The sequence below is a fragment of the Drosophila miranda genome (genome assembly GCF_003369915.1).
Source record: "Drosophila miranda strain MSH22 chromosome Y unlocalized genomic scaffold, D.miranda_PacBio2.1 Contig_Y2_pilon, whole genome shotgun sequence".
Classification (NCBI taxonomy): domain Eukaryota; kingdom Metazoa; phylum Arthropoda; class Insecta; order Diptera; family Drosophilidae; genus Drosophila; species Drosophila miranda.
In genome coordinates, this window is record NW_022881614.1 from 29,344,418 (window position 1) to 29,361,915 (window position 17,498).

A 17,498-nucleotide genomic window follows, 5' to 3' on the forward strand; every position below is an offset into this window, starting at 1 on the left:
TCTGCCGGAGGAGAGCCATACTGACTAAGTATCGGGTATAAATGTAGAGTTGCGGACCTTGACCATTTTGTGTCCAAATTTCGCCACACCCCCTTCCGCCCCCGCAAAGGACGAAAATCTGAGGCATCCACAAATCTCAGAGACTATTAAGGCTAGAGTAACCAAATTTGGTACACACACTCCTTTAAGATGTCACTATAAAACGTTTATCTTAGAATTTCGCCCCACACCCTTCCGCCCCCACAAAGGACGAAAATCTGTTGCCTCCACAATATTGCAGATTCGAGAAAACTAAAAACGCAGAATCATAGATAATGACCATATCTATCAGATTGCTGAATCTGGATCAGATCAGATAATTTTTATAGCCAAAAGGAACAAATCAATTTGCACTGGCTACGCAGTTCCCGACGTCACGCTCAGACTGATTTTCTGTCTCTCTCGCACGCACTCTTTGTGGTGTCGTTCAATATTAGCGGCGTCTGCCGGAGGAGAGCCATACTGACTTAGTATCGGGTATAACTGTAGAGCCGATAATGACCATATCTATCAGACTGCTGAATCTGGATCAGATCGGATCATTTTTATACCCAAAAGGAACAAATCAATTTGCACTGGCTACGCAGCGCCTGACGTCACGCTCAGACTGATTTTCTGTCTCTCTCGCACGCACTCTTTGTCGTGTCGTTTAATATTAGCGGCGTCTGCCGCAGGAGAGCCATACTGACTAAGTATCGGGTATAACTGTAGAGTTGCGGTGTCCGCAGCAACTCGCAGCGTTCCCCCTCGTTTTTTTTGTGGTTGGATTAGCGATTAGAAAATGCTTTTCCCCGAGCAAAAGTAACCCAAAGACTCTGACAAATACTCTTTGGCTGGGATATTTCTGCTCTCCGTCGTTTTCCGTGGGATGGCGCTGGCTCGAGGTTCGTGGCTGGTGGCTGAGTGGGAGCCTGCTGTGTGGGGCGCTGGGGATGCTCTGGCAGCTTAATTTAAAATGAAAATTGTACTTAATTTCCAACTAGAGAGGGTGGAGCGAGTAGGGGGGAGTTATACACACAACTTTGTAGACTGATTATGTTTTTCAAGTTTGGTTTTCAACTCTCCAGCAAATATCCTGTGGAAGGCATTAAAGGTCATCCGTAAGTCAACTTCATAACAGCTCCTTGAAAGAGAAAGAGCTCAAAAAATATAAAATCTTATAAGAAATATAATATCTTATAGAAAATTTCCGAAAATATCCTTTCCAATACTCCTATTTTATGATAAAGTTTTTAGGTTTCAGAAAATTGTGGTTTCGTAAACTTGATCTCTTAGACAAATACGATCCGTCAATCTTGCCTGGCGTACTAGAGTGAATGTCGTGTCAGAGTTTGTCATTATTGGCGAGTGTCCCCGCCGCAAGCAAATTGAATTAAGATTACCACACGAGGATTTCAAAGAATTTCCAGAAAAGTCAAACAAGCTTTAGTTTATTATTATTATTGCGTGAGGGAAAAGTTTCGACCGCAGCTGGAAAGGGCAAGACGAAGGGGAAGATGTGTGAGACAGAGGAGATGAAACATTTTCAATCGCAATCTTAAGGTTTATTTCTTTTGCGCCAAAGCTACTTTATTTTGACAGCAGACAAACAAATGTAAGAATTTAAATTAAAAGGAAAGCAGCGACAGGCGGCAGCCGTCAGTGGAAAACTTGTGAAAAACACGCCCAACCCGAAGAATAAAGGAGAAGAGGTGACCGCAGTACGCAGTCCCAATCAGGAACTCCAGCTCCGTCCTGGGGGAGGACACCGACCCCTCCTCCAGTCCATCACCGCCCGCCCATACGCATTGCCTGGCTGACTTTCTTGGGGGGACCGTTGTGAGTTGTGCGGACACCGCAACTCTACAGTTATACCCGATACTAATTCAGTATGGCTTTCCTCCGGCAGACGCTGCTAATATGAAACGACACGACAAAGAGTGCGTGCGAGAGAGACAGAAAATCAGTCTGAGCGTGACGTCGGGCGCTGCGTAGCCAGTGCAAATTGATTTGTTCCTTTTGGCTATACAAATTATCTGATCTGGTCCAGATTCAGCAATCTGATAGATATGGTCGTTATCTATGATTCTGCGTTTTTAGTTTTCTCGAATGTGCAATATTGTGGATGCAACAGATTTTCGTCTTTTGTGGGGGCGGAAGGGAGTGGGGCGAAATTCTGAGATATACGTTTTATAGTGAGATTTAACAGAAGTGCGGATACCAAATTTGGTTACTCTAGCCTTAATAGTCTCTGAGATTTGTGGATGCCCCAGATTTTCGTCCTTTGCGGGGGCGGAAGGGGGTGTGGCGAAATTTGGACACGAAACGGTCAAGGTCCGATATCACAGGAGTGTGGATACCAAATTTGGTTGCTCTGGCTCTTATAGGTTCTGAGATCCTTGAACTCATATTTTGCAATTGGCAAAGCCGACCATGAAACCTGTGTGTTAGAGAGAGACAGAGCGAGAAAGAATTAAATTGTTTTCTTGATTCTGGCTATAATAATTATACGATCTGGTTGAGATTTTACACTCTAGAACATATAGTCATCCTCTACGATTCTGCGTTTTTGGTTTTATCGTATCTTTAAAAATGTGGATGCCACAGATTTTCGTCTTTTGTGGGGGCGGAAGTGGGCGGGGCGAAGTTTTGAAATATTTTTCTAGCAGTGACATATCACAGAAGTCTGGATCCAAAACATCGTTGCTCTAGATTTTATAGTCTTTGAGCACTAGGCGCTGAAGGGGACGGACGGACGGACGGACGGACGGACAGACGGACAGACAGACAGGGCTCAATCGACTCGGCTATTGATGCTGATCAAGAATATATATACTTTATGGGGTCGGAAACGATTTCTTCTGGACGTTACACACATCCACTTTTACCACAAATCTAATATACCCCAATACTCATTTTGAGTATCGGGTATAAAAACTTTGCCGTCGTCTGTCTCCTTTTGCGCGTCTCAACTTTCAATACGAGAGCTACAACTCCACTGCGATATATATCTGGATCTGACTTGCTGACTCGCTGACTCTCCGACTCAGTGTTCGAGAATGGAACGGGGCGCTGTCGGTGGGTCTGGGATTGGGATTGGAATTGAGCAGCAGCTGGAATGGGGCACAGCGGAAAGTTTCTGTTGCGACTGTTGATAGAGTGCCGCGATAATGAGTGAACAGCGACAGAGAGCAACTCCCTCTCCCTCTCCATCGCCAACTCCTACTCCGACTCCTAGCCGACATATGATCTTGAGACCACTTCCATGTCTATGTTCTATTTATATAATTGATTCGATTCCCCATCGCGGACCGACTTGCGCACTGTGGTTTAATGAACCATGCTTTCATAGAGAACAGGCCTGGACCTGGACCTGGGCCTGGTCGGAGTCGGCGTAGCCCCGGGCCAAAGACCGATGAAAGTACTTACCAAGATGTGGCAAACAAAGCCAAGCCTCTCGAATCGCAAAAAAAGAACGAGTCGAGGCAAAACCAAACAAGACCAAAACAAAACCTAAACCAAAACAGAAACCATCATCAGCTGGCTTAGATGGATCTGCCGGGGGCCATAAGCACATAGAAACCGGCTCTCATTACCGGTGGATTCGGGTATAAAAGACGCCAGCGCGGCCCAGACTGGCATCAGAACCCTTCCAACGTTCTAGCAAGTCATTCGAAATATGAACTCCTACTTTGTGATCGCTTTAAGTGCTGTGTTTGTGGCTTTGGCCCTGGCCTCGGTAAGTCTGAAGCCTAAAGACTCCTCGCATTCTCAGTTGAGAAATTAAATTTTAATATCCAAACGCAGCCCCTCGACCTGAATGATGAACAGAAGGCTCTGGCCAAGCAGCATGGCGAGCAGTGCTCCAAGGAACTGAATCTGACCGAGGAGGAGAAAGCCACGGTGAAGGCAAGGACTTCAAGAATCCCACAGAGAACATCAAGTGTTTCGCCAACTGCATCTTCGAAAAGGTCGGCACCCTGAAGGACGGCAAAATTCAGGAAGACGTTGTCCTCGAGAAGCTGCGCTCCTTCATCGGTGAGGAGAAGACCAAGGCGGCCCTGGACAAGTGCCGCACCATCGAAGGTGACAACAAATGTGATAAGGCTGTCAAGCTCCACGCGTGCTTCGAGGAGTACAAGCCCCAAGCTAAGGCTTAAACTAGATAAAAACGAGGGGGAACGTTGTGAGTTGCTGCGGACACCGCAACTCTACATTTATACCCGATACTTAGTCAGTATGGCTCTCCTCCGGCAGACGCCGCTAATATTAAACGACACGACAAAGAGTGCGTGCGAGAGAGACAGAAAATCAGTCTGAGCGTGACGTCGGGCGCTGCGTAGCCACTGCAAATTGATTTGTTCCTTTTGGCTATAAAAATTATCTGATCTGGTCCAGACTCAGCAATCTGATAGATATGGTCGTTATCTATGATTCTGCGTTTTTAGTTTTCTCGAATGTGCAATATTGTGGATGCAACAGATTTTCGTCCTTTGTGGGGGCGGAAGGGGGTGGGGCGAAATTCTGAGATATACGTTTTATAGTGAGATCTAACAGAAGTGCGGATACCAAATTTGGTAACTCTAGCCTTAATAGTCTCTGAGATTTGTGGATGTGGCGGTGTGGCGAAATTTGGACACGAAACGGTCAAGGTCCGATATCACAGGAGTGTGGATACCAAATTTGGTTGCTCTGGCTCTTATAGGTTCTGAGATCCTTGAACTCATATTTTGCAATTGGCAAAACCGACCATGAAACCTGTGTGTTAGAGAGAGACAGAGCGAGAAAGAATGAAATTGTTTTCTTGATTCTGGCTATAATAATTATACGATCTAATTGAGATTTTACACTCTAGAACATATAGTCATCCTCTACGATTCTGCGTTTTGGTTTTATCGTATCTTTAAAAATTTGGATGCCACGGTTTTTCTTCCTTTGTGGGGGCGGAAGTGGGCGGGGCGAAGTTTTGAAATATTTTTGTAGCAGTGACATATCACAGAAGTCTGGATCCAAAACATCGTTGCTCTAGCTCTTATAGTCTTTGAGCAACAGGCGATGAAGGGGACGGACAGACGGACGGACGGACGGACAGACGGACAGACGGACAGACGGAAGGACGGACAGACGGACAGACAGACATGGCTCAATCGACTCGGCTATTGATGCTGATCAAGAATATATATACTTTATAGGGTCGGAAACGATTCCTTCTGGACGTTACACACATCCACTTTTACCACAAATCTAATATACCCCAATACTCATTTTGAGTATCGGGTATAACGAGGGGGAACGTTGTGAGTTGCAGCGGACACCGCAACTCTACAGTTATACCCGATACTAAGTCAGTATGGCTCTTCTCCGGCAGACGTCGCTAATATTAAACGACACGACAAAGAGTGCGTGCATCTTCTACTCTGAAGAGGACGGACAGACAGACAGACGGACGGACGGACAGACGGACAGACAGACATGGCTCAATCGACTCGGCTATTGATGCTGATCAAGAATATATATACTTTATGGGGTCGGAAACGATTCCTTCTGGACGTTACACACATCCACTTTTACCACAAATCTAATATACCCAAATACTCATTTTGAGTATCGGGTATAACGAGGGGGAACGTTGTGAGTTGCTGCGGACACCGCAACTCTACACTTATACCCGATACTAAGTCAGTATGGCTCTTCTCCGGCAGACGTCGCTAATATTAAACGACACGACAAAGAGTGCGTGCGAGAGAGACAGAAAATCAGTCTGAGCGTGACGTCGGGCGCAGAAGGAATCGTTTCCGACCCCATAAAGTATATATATTCTTGATCAGCATCAATAGCCGAGTCGATTGAGCCATGTCTGTCTGTCCGTCTGTCCGTCCGTCCGTCTGTCCGTCGGTCCGTCTGTCCGTCCCCTTCAGCGCCTAGTGCTCAAAGACTTTAAGAGCTAGAGCAACGATGTTTTGGATCCAGACTTCTGTGATATGTCACTGCTACAAAAATATTTCAAAACTTCGCCCCGCCCACTTCCGCCCCCACAAAGGACGAAAATCTGTGGCATCCACAATTTTAAAGATATGAGAAAACCAAAAACGTAGAATGGTAGAGAATGACCATATCTTTAAGACAGCGGAATCTGAATTGGATCGTATTATTATTATAGCCAGCATCAAGAAAACAATTTAATTTTTTCTATCCCTGTCTCTCTCTAAAACACACGTAGCATAGGCGGCTTTGCTTAGAGTAAAACATTAGCGCCTAGATCTCAGAGACTACAAAAGCTAGAGCAACCAAATTTGGTATCCCCACACCTAATATATCGGCCCGAGTCGAGTTTGTTTCAAAATTTCGCCACACCCCCTTCCGCCCCCGCAAAGGACGAAAATCTGGGGATATTCAAAAATCTCAGAGACTATTAAGGCTAGAGTAACCAAATTTGGTATCCGCACTCCTGTTAGATCTTACTATAAAACGTGTATCTCAAAATTTCGCCTTACCCCCTTGCGCCCACACAAAGGACGAAAATCTGTTGCATCCACAATATTGCACATTCGAGAAAACTAAAAACGCAGAATCATAGATAATGACCATATCTATCATATTGCTGAATCTGGATCAGATCGGATCATTTTTGTAGCCAAAAGCAAGAAATCAATTTTCAGTGGCTACGCAGCGCCCGACGTCACGCTCAGACTGATTTTCTGTCTCTCTCGCACGCACTCTTTGTCGTGTCGTTTAATATTAGCGGCGTCTGCCGGAGGAGAGCCATACTGACTAAGTATCGGGTATAACCGTAGAGTTGCGGTGTCCGCAGCAACTCATAACGTTCCCCCTCGTTTTTTTTTGTAGTGTGTGTGTGTATAATATATACTTACATAGAAAATGGAAAGAAATAAGCAACATATTAAGCCTTTTTGTGGCGAGAAATATTCTATATGGAAATTTAGAATCAGAGCTTTGTTTGCTGAATTAGAGGTGCTCCAAGTAGTCGATAACATAATGCCTAACGAAGTAGATGATAATTGGAAAAAGACAAAGCGATGTGCGAAGAGCATTTTAATTCAATATTTAGGCGACGCATTTCTAAACTTCGCGGCAGGCGACATTTCGGCACGTGATATCCTGAAGAATTTAGACGCCATATATGAGCGTAGAAGCCTTGCGTCGCAATTAGCTGCACGTAAACGTTTAATAACACTCAAACTCTCAAGTGAAATGACACTTTCGAGTCATTTTGTTATTTTTGATGAAACAGTGAGTGAGTTGTTAGGGGCGGGCGCTAAAATGGATGAGATGGACAAAGTGGCACATTTGCTGCAGACTCTACCTTCAACCTATAATGGTGTCATCACGGCAATCGAAACTTTGTCAGATGAAACTCTATCATTAGCGTTTGTAAAAAATAAATTGTTCGACTACGAGACCAAATTAAGAAATGAAAGTACTGATACAAGTAGTAAAGTCATGAAGGCAGTTGTAAGAAATAATAACAATTTTAATAATCGTAAAACGTTTGGATCTAGAAACACACGGCAAAAGATATTATTTAAGGGAAAAGCTAGAAGTAACATTAAATGCCATCACTGTGGCACAGAAGGGCACATGAAAAAAGACTGTTACCAGTTTATAAGGTTAAATCAAAATAAAGAAAATTATAAACATAATAAACAAGCTCAGCTTGCGGCATCGGGCCACGGGTTCGCATTTATGATGCGGAAAATGACAAAGAGTGATCAAATAAATAATGAACTCGGTTTTATACTCGATTCTGGTGCAACGGATCATTTGATCAATGATGACTCGCTGTACGCCGATTGCATCGAATTGGAGCAGCCACTTAAAATCGCTGTGGCAAAAGAAGGCGAGTTTTTATATGCCACTAAGCGTGGAATTGTGCGGCTGCACAATGGACACAATATCACACTGGAGGATGTGCTCTACTGAAAGGAGGCAGCAGGAAACCTCATATCTGTCAAGCGTCTGCAACAGGCAGGGATGTCAATTAAGTTTGACTGTGGTGGTGTCTCCATATCAAACGAGGGGGAACGTTGTGAGTTGCTGCGGACACCGCAACTCTACAGTTATACCCGATACTTAGTCAGTATGGCTCTCTTCCGGCAGACGCCGCTAATATTGAACGACACCACAAAGAGTGCGTGCGAGAGAGACAGAAAATCAGTCTGAGCGTGACGTCGGGCGCTGCGTAGCCAGTGCAAATTGATTTGTTCCTTTTGGCTATAAAAATGATCTGATCTGATCCAGATTCAGCAATCTGATGGATATGATCATTATCTATGATTCTGAGTTTTTTGTTTTCTCGTATCCTCAATATTGTGGATGCCACAGACTTTCGTCTTTTGTTGGGGCGGAAGTGGGCGGGGCGAAGTTTTGAAATATTTTTGTAGCAGTGACAAATCACAGAAGTCTGGATCCAAAACATCGTTGCTCTAGCTCTTATAGTCTTTGAGCACTAGGTGCTGAAGGGGACGGACAGACGGACGGACGTACAGACGGACAGACAGACAGACAGACAGGGCCCAATCGACTCGGCTATTGATGCCGATCAAGAATATATATACTTTATAGGGTCGGAAACGATTCCTTCTGGACGTTACACACATCCACTTTTACCACAAATCTAATATACCCCAATACTCATTTTGAGTATCGGGTATAAAAATGGAGTAATTGTTGTTAAACATACAGGTATGTTGGATATACCTGTAGTCAAATTCCAAGCATACAGTGTAGATGCTAGGAACAAAAATAATTATCGATTATGGCATGAGAGGTTTGGGCATAAGCAATGCAAAATTGCTTGAAATAAAGAATAATAATTTATTTAATGACAGTAATCTTCTTGTTAATTTAAAAATATCAGATGAAGTTTGTGAGTCATGTTTAAATGGGAAACAGGCTAGGTTGCCATTTAAGCAATCTAAAGATAAAAGTTATATAAAACGACCCTTGTTTGTAATACATTCAGATGTATGTGGCCCCATTAAACCAGTTACACTAGACGATAAAAATTATTTTGTGATCTTCGTAGATCAATTTACACATTATTGTGTAACCTATTTGTTAAAATATAAATCAGATGTATTCAATGTATTTAAAGATTTTGTAGCAAAGAGCGAGGCTCATTTTAATTTCAACATTGTCAATTTGTACATTGACAACGGTAGAGAATACCTGTCGAATGAAATGCGTGAGTTCTGCGTTAATAAAGGAATAAGTTATCATTTGACAGTGCCACATACACCTCAGTTGAATGGTGTTTCGGAGCGAATGATAAGAACCATTACAGAGAAAGCTCGTGCTATGGTAAATGGTGCAAAATTAGACAAAAGTTTTTGGGGTGAAGCTGTGCTAACTGCAACATATCTAATCAGCAGAATTCCAAGCAAAGCACTTGGTGATTGTAAAATGACCCCATATGAGCTGTGGCACAATAGAAAGCCAAATTTAAAGTTTTTAAGAGTGTTCGGTTCAACCGTGTATGTGCACAACAAAATTAAAAAAGGTAAATTTGATGAAAAATCATTCAAAGCTATCTTGATAGGGTATGAACAAAATGGACTCAAATTGTGGGATGTCATTAAAGGAAAAGTTATTGTTGCAAGAGATGTTGTCGTAGACGAGACTAATATGCTTTATTCTAGAGAAGTAAAATTTGAAACAGATTTCACGAAAGAGAGTAAGGAAAGAAGTCAACAAGAATTCCTGAATGAGAGTAAGGAATCTGATCAGCTTAATTTCCCGAATGATAGTACGGAATGTGGAATCCTGAATGAGAGTAAGGAATGTGATCAGTTTTATTTCCCGAATGATAGTACGGAATGTGGAATCCTGAATGAGAGTAAGGAATGTGATCAGTTTAATTTCCCGAATGAAAGTACGCAATGTGAAATCCTGAATGAAAGTAAGGAATGCGAAAAGCTGAATTTTCCGAATGAAAGTAGGAAAAGAAAAACTGATTTCCTGAATGATAGTAAGGAATTATATATCCCGAATGAGAGTAAGGATTGTGAAAAAGCTGATCAGCCAGATAATTGTCGTGAAGAAAATAAGGATACTAATATAATTAGTAGAAAAAGTGAGAGGTTAAAGTCTAAGCCGAAGGTGTCTTATAAAGAACATGATAAAAGCTTTAACAAATTTATATTAAATGCCCATATAATGTTTGATGAAGTTCCAAATTCTTTTGATGAAATAAATTTTAGGAATGATAAATCTGATTGGGAGGAGGCAATAAATACAGAGTTAAATGCCCATGAAATTAATAACACCTGGACAATTATAAAGAAGCCAGAAAACAAAAATATTGTAGACAGTAGATGGGTATTTTCCATTAAATATAATGAACTAGGAGTCCCAATAAAATACAAAGCTAGACTGGTTGCAAGAGGATTTACTCAAAAGTACCAAGTAGACTATGAAGAAAAATTTTCTCCCGTTGCTAGAATTGCCAGTTTTAGGTTCGTACTATCATTGGCAGTCCAGTTTAATTTGAAAGTCCATCAGATGGATGTTAAAACAGCTTTCCTCAATGGTACATTAAGTGAGGAGATATATATGCGGCCTCCTCAGGGCGTATCATGCGGTGCTGGGCATGTATGCAAACTGAACAAAGCCATTTATGGGCTCAAACAAGCAGCTAGATGCTGGTTTCAAGTATTTGAGTAAGCATTGAAAGAATTCGATTTTGTAAACTCTCCCGTGGATCGTTGCATATATATTCTTGATAGAGGTGACATAAAGAAAAACATATATGTATTATTATATGTTTATGATGTAGTAATAGCGACAAGGGATATGGATAGAATGAATAATTTCAAAAAGAATTTAAGCGAAAGATTTAGAATGACTGACTTAAATGAGATAAAACATTTTATCGGTATCAGAGTAGAAATGTTTGAAGACAAAATATATTTGAGTCAAGCTGCATATGTAAAAAGAATTTTAAATAAATTTAACATGGATAGTTGCAATTTAGTCAGTACTCCATTACTATATAAACTAAATTATGAGTTACTTAACTCAGATGAAGACTGCAATGCTCCATGTCGTAACCTTATTGATTGTTTAATGTACATAATGCTGTGTACACGACCAGATTTAGCTGTCGCTGTAAATATCTTGAGTAGATATAGTAGCAAGAACAATGCTGAGTTATGGCAATGTTTAAAAAGGGTTATTAGATATTTAAAGGGAACTATTGATATAAAGCTTATATTTAAAAAAAATACATCATTTGAAAATACATTAGTTGGCTATGTTGACTTTGATTGGGGTAGTAATGATAGTTCTATCTCTCGATAGAAAAAGTACAACGGGTTATTTGTTTAAAATGTTCGATTCCAATTTAATTTGTTGGAATACAAAAAGACAGAATTCAGTGGCAGCTTCATCAACTGAAGCTGAATATATGGCCCTATTTGAAGCTGTAAGAGAAGCTTTATGGCTAAAGTCTCTTCTAAATAGTATTAATCTTAAACTCTTCAAACCCATTAAAATTTATGAAGACAACCAAGGCTGTATTAGCATTGCAAATAATCCCTCATGTCATAAAAGAGCAAAGCATACTGATATAAAATATCATTTTTCAAGAGAACAGATAGAAACTAATGAGATTTCTCTTGAGTATATTAATACAGACAACCAACTTGCTGACATCTTCACGAAGCCACTACCTGCTGGAAGATTTGCGGAACTGCGGAACAATTTAGGACTACTACAAGAAGAATGATTCCAATTTAAGGAAAACATGAACATGATGCTTTATTAACAAATTTATTACATTAATTCATATTTAATTTTTTTTTTATTTATTTATTTTTTTTTTGATTTGAATCAAAATAACCAATGAATTGTTAAAGTAATTTAATTTTATGTTAATCTAATTTTAAAGTGATCTGATCGGGTTTTTCTGGGTTTTCATCGTATCCTTAGAGCAAATGCTAGATCACATAACACTTCCCAGAATGCACACCAACCACATTAGAATAACAATTGAATGTTACCTTTTTGATTTAATGATGAAAACATTTTTTTTTATTTTTATGATTTTGATGATTAATGTTATTTTGGAGGGGGGCGTGTTGGAATACACCTATTCCCACATTCAAATAATAACATTAAATACTATTAAATAATACTACTAGATAGCCGAAGGTCATAGTAACCAGTGCTATCACTAATAAGCTAGGTTAATTGTTTTAACTCTAACCTCGCTGTAAATAAATAAATAAATAAAAAATACTATCGATATATTAAGTATTATTATGTAAAGTCAGTCTGGTCACACTTGAAGTGTCCACTTTCTCTTTCTTTTGTGTGATCTCGAATTGAGTGTGTGGACCGGTGTTGCAGTAAAAAGTAATCAAGAAATACATAAATAATCTTTAAAGAAAAATATAACTTAGTACTGTCATTCGTTTACTAATTGTCATAGCTAGTTATCCAATAGTAATCATCGCCGCTTGAATTAATCTTTCGGGTCAGTGGCTATAATTTTCGCTTTATTTAATTTTAATGTTTGCCATTTTAAAGTCTCGATTATTATACCCGATACTCAAAATGAGTATCTGTTGCTATAGCAACGATGTTTTGGATCCAGACTTCTGGCATCTACAATTTCGACGATACGAGAAAACCAAAAACGCAGAGTCCTAGAAGATGACTATATCTTCTAGAGTGCGAAATCTGAACCAGATCGTATAATTATTATAGCCAGAATCAAGAAAACAATTTAATTCTTTCTCGCTCTTTCTCTCTCTAACACACAGGTTTCATAGTCGGTTTTGCCAATTGCAAAATATAAGTTCAAGGATCTCAGAACCCATAAGAGCCAGAGCAACCAAATTTGGTATTCACACTCCTGTGATATCGGACCTTGACCGTTTCGTGTCCAAATTTCGCCACACCCCCTTCCGCCCCCGCAAAGGACGAAAATCTGGGGCATTCACAAATCTCAGAGACTATTAAGGCTAGAGTAACCAAATTTAGTATCCGCACTCCTGTTAGATCTCACTATAAAACGTATATCTCTAAATTTCGCCCCAACCCCTTCCGCCCACACAAAGAACGAAAATCTGTTGCATCCACAATATTGCAGATTCGAGAAAACTAAAAACGCAGAATCATAGATAATGACCATATCTATCAGATTGCTGAATCTGGACCAGATCAGATAATTTTTATAGCCAAAAGGAACAAATCAATTTGCAGTGGCTACGCAGCGCCCGACGTCACGCTCAGACTGATTTTCTGTCTCTCTCGCACGCACTCTTTGTCGTGTCGTTTAATATTAGCGGCGTCTGCCGGAGGAGAGCCATACTGACTAAGTATGGGGTATAACTGTAGAGTTGCGGTGTCCGCAGCAACTCACAACGTTCCCCCTCGTTATACCCGATACTCAAAATGAGTATTGGGGTATATTATATTTGTGGTAAAAGTGGATGTATGTAACGTCCAGAAGGAATCGTTTCCGACCCCATAAAGTATATATATTCTTGATCAGCATCAATAGCCGAGTCGATTGGGCCCTGTCTGTCTGTCTGTCTGTCCGTCTGTCCGTCTGTACGTCTGTCCGTCCGTCCGTCTGTCCGTCCCCTTCAGCGCCCTCTCATCTCTATGTTCTGGAACATTGCGCCTAGTACTTACTTGACTTCCTGATCTGAGGACTAGTTCTGTTCCATCTCTTGTTACCTTCATGTCCACACTCTCTAAAAGAGTTCTATCCAATATAGCATCAAATCCCATGTCCTCGTCCGCAATTACGTGAAATTCTACAATGTCATCAATCTGCACAGGTATTGTGATACTACCGAAAGTCATAATTTGGCTTTCACCAATTCCCGTTAAACATTTACTACGTCCTGCCAGTTTTCCTCTACCAAGCTTCAAAAACACATTTCTGCTTAGAAGACACAAATCTGCACCTGTATCGACCAATCCTTTAAACACAACTTTTCCGTAGTTTCCCGATTTCAACTCTAATCCTGACGAAGTGAACGTGATTGATGGCTTTGTCCTACCATTATCCAGAACTAGATTGGTTGCTTTCTCCTGTTTAATTGCCATGTCGACCTTGCATTGAGCAGCTCTATCTCCTAGCTGGTTGCATCTGAAACACCTGTTATCTCTTTTTGGACAATCCCGCATAATATGCGACTCATCTCCGCAGTTATTTCACTAACTCTTTTTCTCCTTTATTGAAGTGTGAGTCAAACTTCCCTTGTGATCTCACCGACCCTGTCATTTTCTGGTATGCCTCAATTTGCACCTTTAATTGCCTCATATTCCTAGCTTGATACAGTAAAGCCTTGTTTGTACTAGAATCTGGAATCCCGCTGACAAAATATTCAATTAAACTTTCGTCATCCATCTCGATTGGCTTTGCCAACTCCATCAGAGCGTATAGATACTCGTGCAACGTTTCGTTCTTCCTCTTCTGCCGCTTCCCTAGCCTACGATGTATCTCAGCTGATGACACCTTCACCCCAAATTCGTCGATCAATGCACCCTTTAAAACATTCTGTGGAGATATTGTTTTTTATCCCCAATCGGCCGACTAATTATTTCGAATTAAATAAAACTCGGCGCAGAAATAAAATTACGATATGTTCTTTAATGCGTGACATCCAAATTGCAAGTGTGGCTTGCCTGCCCTTTACATTGCCGCTCCGATCGCTAAGCGCAGCTTCGCTCGGCCGACGTCGGTAGGCAGACGCAAAGCGGAGATAGCGAAGAGCGAGCTGGCAGAGAGCGTTAAGCAGGGCAAGCAAGCGCAAAGCTTTAACAAACAAATGAGTGACATAGACATAAGTAACAAACAAAATAAGCGGCTGAGGGCCAAGAATTAGGTGCTATTTGGCAAGCAGCTAATCGGCTGGGTTCTGCTCTGAACATTCACCCCCCGTTGGAAGGCAAAGGCTTTCAACAGATCCATCCTGAAGGGGCAGAACCGCTATTTTTCCAACGGCCCTCTTGAAGATGCTTGCTTGGGCGCAGCTGGCGGCTACGCTGGGATGATCGTCGAACGCAGCAATCGGCGCTTCTTTACGAAGGCGGCTTGTCGTGATTACGTCTTGATCATCGGGAACCTCTGTAATTGCATAGAATGGCAGGAAATTTGGCAATGTAGAAATTGTTGAAAGTTGAATTTCATTTAGCGTGGATATGTAGGTTTTTAATATATGGAAAAGTTCGCGCTGCAGTTCCTGATTCTCCGATCGCAGTTTTTCCACTTGCACCTGGCACTCGAGCAGCTGCTTCCTGCATTGCTGCTCTAAGTTTTGGTACTCCAGCGTTGTGGGTCGAAAATCGTCAATAGAGATGCACGAGGAATTTTCAAAAGCGGCTAAAGCTGCACGCTTATTCTCCGAGCTATCAATGCCTCCTGATACTATCCAACCAAGTTTAGTCCCCTGCAATGTTGGCAATTGGGCTGATAGTCGAATCTGTCCGACGCACATTAAATCGAAGAACAAACCAGAACCTATCAACAGATCGATACGTTGGGGCTTGGAGAAATTAGGATCAGCTAGTTTTAGATTATTCGGCATTGGCCAATCCTTTGCGTCTACGCCGAAGTTAGGCTGCATTTCCGTAATTGAGTTGGTGACAATTGCAGCGAAGGAAGCTCGATAGCTTGCGTCCTGGGATTGTACAACTATATGTACAGACTTGCTCGAAGGTAGAATGGAATCTCCGATTCCAGAGATGTGAACATAAGACGAGCGATGATCCAACTGCAACTGATCAGCAAGTCTAGATGTTACAAAGTTTGCCTGTGATGCAGAATCCAAAATGACACGACATGGGATAAGTGCTCCATAACGATCTGTTACATGGACGAGGGCAGTAGGTAGCAACACGTTCTGGCTAGGCTGAGATTTCTGGATCGAGGGGGGAGGGCTAGAACACCCGCTTGCTAGAAGCACAGTCGCGGCCTCTTGCTGGATCGATTCCTCGGCCGGTGAAGAGGAAGATGAAGCACCAGGTTCCGATGGAATGTGGAGTAGCGTGTGATGTTTGGCCTGGCAATGCCTGCAAAGTCCTGACCTGCACCTCTGCAATTCATGGCCTTTGTTGAGGCAGTTCAAACACAAGCGGCTCTTCTTTGCTTCTTTGTATCGTTCAAACGCAGAGAGATTCAGGAATGCCTGACATCTAGATATGTAATGCTCGGAGGAATTGCAATGGTTACATATGGGGTTAGGATGGTCGTTACTGGAGGTGACAAGGGGGACAGGTGTGGGCAAACATTGGTTTTCCATTTAGGCGAGTGTCAAAGATTGGGATTGCGGCGGGAGCCCTTGCGATTGTACATATTAGAAATCAATTAGGCGGAGGCCCAAGATTGAAATTGTTTTCGTTTTGGAAAGCCAAAGATTGTTTACAACTCGTATAAGAGCTCAATAGAATTGGGTACGTTAAATCCCCCATTCTTAAATGTTTCGTCCCGATACATTTTGAAGTTCTGATAGAGCTCTAATTTCTTCTGACAGTATTTGAATGTTGCTTTCCACTATTTCTTCTGACGGTATTCTTATTGATTTAATAAGTACAAATTTGGTTAATTTATAGCCGAAGTAAAATAACATTATCAATATCAAAATGATTAAGAATAATGTTGTTAATGGTAAGGCCGTATTACCTAATGTTATAAGGGGATTTAAAATATTAACATTATCAAAAGAAAATTGCTTATCATTCGATTGTATATAATCAACTAATTCAAAATCGCTATATCTATGATGCGATATATATCTTAGAATTTTACCCTTATTATTTATGTGGGTTATATTATTTATTAAAATTGTGTTGTTGAATATAAGGAGATACGAAACTAACAAAGTAGTATTGTCTACGGTATTTTTGACTGAAACTAATATGGCACCATCCTGAATGATGTCTATTTCTTTGTTTTTTTCCCTTTTTTAGTGCAGTTGGCTTTAAAGCTGCTCGGAGCAGAACCCAGCCGATTAGCTGCTTGCCAAATAGCACCTAATTCTTGGCCCTCAGCCGCTTATTTTGTTTGTTACTTATGTCTATGTCACTCATTTGTTTGTTAAAGCTCTGCGCTTGCTTGCCCTGCTAAACGCTCTCTGCCAGCTCGCTCTTCGCTATCTCCGCTTTGCGTCTGCCTACCGACGTCGGCCGAGCGAAGCTGCGCTTAGCGATCGGAGCGGCAATGTAAAGGGCAGGCAAGCCACACTTGCAATTTGGATGTCACGCATTAAAGAACATATCGTAATTTTATTTCTGCGCCGAGTTTTATTTAATTCGAAATAATTAGTCGGCCGATTGGGGATAAAAAACATTATCTCCACATAAAATTTGGTGACCCCGACGTGATCGAAGAGTTGCAGTGTCAATTAATAATAATTCGCGATCGACATTCGTTAGCCCTAGCAAATTTTCGGCGGTTAAGCACAATTCGGTGCTAAAACACACTTACATACACCTACATACAC

General features: G+C 41.4%; 1 pseudogene; it reads left to right on the plus strand.

The window, feature by feature from the left end:
• Positions 1–3,590: 3,590 nt before the first annotated feature.
• LOC117193605 lies at positions 3,591–4,185 on the plus strand (annotated as a pseudogene).
• Positions 4,186–17,498: the final 13,313 nt, after the last annotated feature.